This window comes from Pteropus alecto, unplaced genomic scaffold (genome assembly GCF_000325575.1).
Source record: "Pteropus alecto unplaced genomic scaffold, ASM32557v1 scaffold7, whole genome shotgun sequence".
In the NCBI taxonomy this organism is placed as follows: Eukaryota; Metazoa; Chordata; class Mammalia; order Chiroptera; family Pteropodidae; genus Pteropus; species Pteropus alecto.
In genome coordinates, this window is record NW_006494614.1 from 55,973,245 (window position 1) to 55,975,774 (window position 2,530).

The following is a 2,530-nucleotide window of genomic DNA, read 5'->3' on the forward strand; positions in this document are numbered from 1 at the left end:
AATAAGAGGTTTCAGAAAAGTTTGGGCATTGCCCACTAAGGTCAGTAGGGCCAAAAATAGTTTGGATTAAAACCAAAAAGTAGATCTCTTGACAGGCGTGTGTGTGTGAATTTTGTGTTTGTAAGTATATTAAATGTAATAAAACTACACTTAACTTTGTTTATAAAATGGACATAGTTCAGACCTTTCACTAATTTAAACGGTCCCCTCTAGTAGTTTGTTAGTAGGATTCATTGGACTATGACTTGACACACTGAAAAACAGTATTTGTCACATATATCATCTTTGCACACATCTTTCCTGTCTCAGGTGCCCCTTCCCATATTCCCTGCTGGACAAATTTTAACTTATCCTTGAAGACTTCCCCTGAACAAAATTAATCACTATTTTCTTCTGCTCTTCTATTTTGCTCATACCTCTACCAAGTATAGCTTAGTGGTTAAGAGCATGGCCTTTGGCTTGATCTGTGCTCAAGTTCACTTCTGTGACTTGTTATGCAAGTTATTTAACCTCTCTGAGCCTCAGTTTTCTTACTGTGCAAAGGAGTTAATAATAATGCCTCATAAGGTTATTGTGAAGACTAATATAATACACGTAAAGTACTTAGCACAGTGTCTGGCACATGGCAAATGTTTAGTAAATGAATGAGTAAAAGAATGAAATAACTAACATGCATAAAAATATGGCCTACTATAAAAGGTACCTACCTTGTGGTTTGTTAGGTTACGGGGTTGTGATTATTTGACAGTGGAAATCCTGACAGATTAACGTCTTCACATTTCTAGAGCAGTTTGAAGTGTCAAGGGGGATGTTGTTTCTCAATGTGATTTTTTTTTTTTTTTTTCTTATCTAAGTATCATGATCTTTCACTTTACAAATGAAGAAAGACCAAGAATACTTCATGGATCGGGTTGATCTGAATTCAGGAGTCTCATCCCTCTACCTTCAGGGTGTGCTCACTTTTGGCCTAGCTTCCCACTCCGCTCCTCCCTCCGCTCCCCCAACTTCTCTATATTAAAAGCCTATGGCATTTCTCCTCTCACTACTGCAGGGACAAAAGCCATCTTCAATGAGCCAGAATGGGGTCGCCACATGGGAGAAAACAGTCTTGACAAAGTTGTTTGAGTCTCTGAGGCCTATTCCCTTGAACTCCTTAGTTAGATGATGAATACTTTTTTTTTTTAATACCATAAAGTGGTTTAAATTGGAATTTTTGATTCAAGATTCATTGTCTTGAATAAATTGTTCACCACCCTATGAGTTAGATATTATTCCTCTCTTCTTTTTAGATGTGAAAACCAGGCTCAAGAGAGATTGCCTGTACAAGGAAACACAGCTATTAAATAGCAAAACTGGGTTTTAAATTCACGTCTGCTTGATTCAAAAACCGTTACTGCCTTGAGTGCTTCTGCTGGCATGTGGCCCTGATACCTGCTCATGGCCTTGATCTTCCTGAATGCCAGTCCTTGCTGATAGGCGGGTGCTGTCATTTTCCTGGGCACCTTGTTACCCTGTCCTCACAGTATCAGTGATATCTTCATACGTAGTATCAAGATTGTTTCTTTGTGTATTCAGCTCCCACTTTTGTCTAATTCAAATTTATTTGTAGACTTTTCTATGTAAACTCTTTCATACTCCCTTTTTAAGTAACTGAGGGACTGTGAAGAGCCTCCTCTCCAGGCTGCCTCTGACCTGTGCTGTGATGGATCTATCAATCTCTCAGACTGTGTGAGGATGTGACTGCCCCAGATGGTATTTCTTAAGAGAGAGTAGAGACAGCTAGAAGACATGACTGGCAGTGGCTGCTCAAGGAAGGCAGGTTAGGTCTAGGAGGAAAAGCAAGGTGGCAGCTTTATTTAATTAGTTTATTGGTTTATTATATCAAGAGTGAATATATAACGGCCTTTGATAATTCAAGACATAAGAGTGTTTATAGCCAACCGTAAGAAATTCTAGGAGCAGAGAAGAAGAGATTGAAGACATGGCAGGTATATCTGCCTACATGTTTGTTTTATATTCTTATTCTTTTCTCTTTCCACATTAAAGGCTATAAATTATAAAAGTATCCTTTAGGATTTTAACTGTTTTATTCATAAGATAGTTTTTTAAATGATTAAAAATGAGCTAGAATTCTATCCTCAATCTGTATCTTAAGGGATTCTGCATCTCTATATACCTGCATTTTAAAGATAGTATGATCATTTTGGATGAGGTCTCTTTATTTCAACAAACATGCTTTTAAGGCTTCTCTCTCCCTTCTCTGAACTAACTCCTACCCCACCTTCGTCTCATGTCCTTCAGGAAGTTTTAACTTCTTGGCAACAGTATCTCTACTTTCTGTTGCTTAGCACTAGGATTTTTGTTCCACGTTGTCTTTCTGGCTAGGCTGCAAGTACTATGCTATGCCTAAAACAGGATCTTGCACATTTGTGTTTAACAAACATGTTGAAAGAAGCAATGGGCTTAATGCGTATCGTGTCATCAGTCACTCAGATAACACTGGGCTGGCCAGGAAGGAATAAGAAGTGGC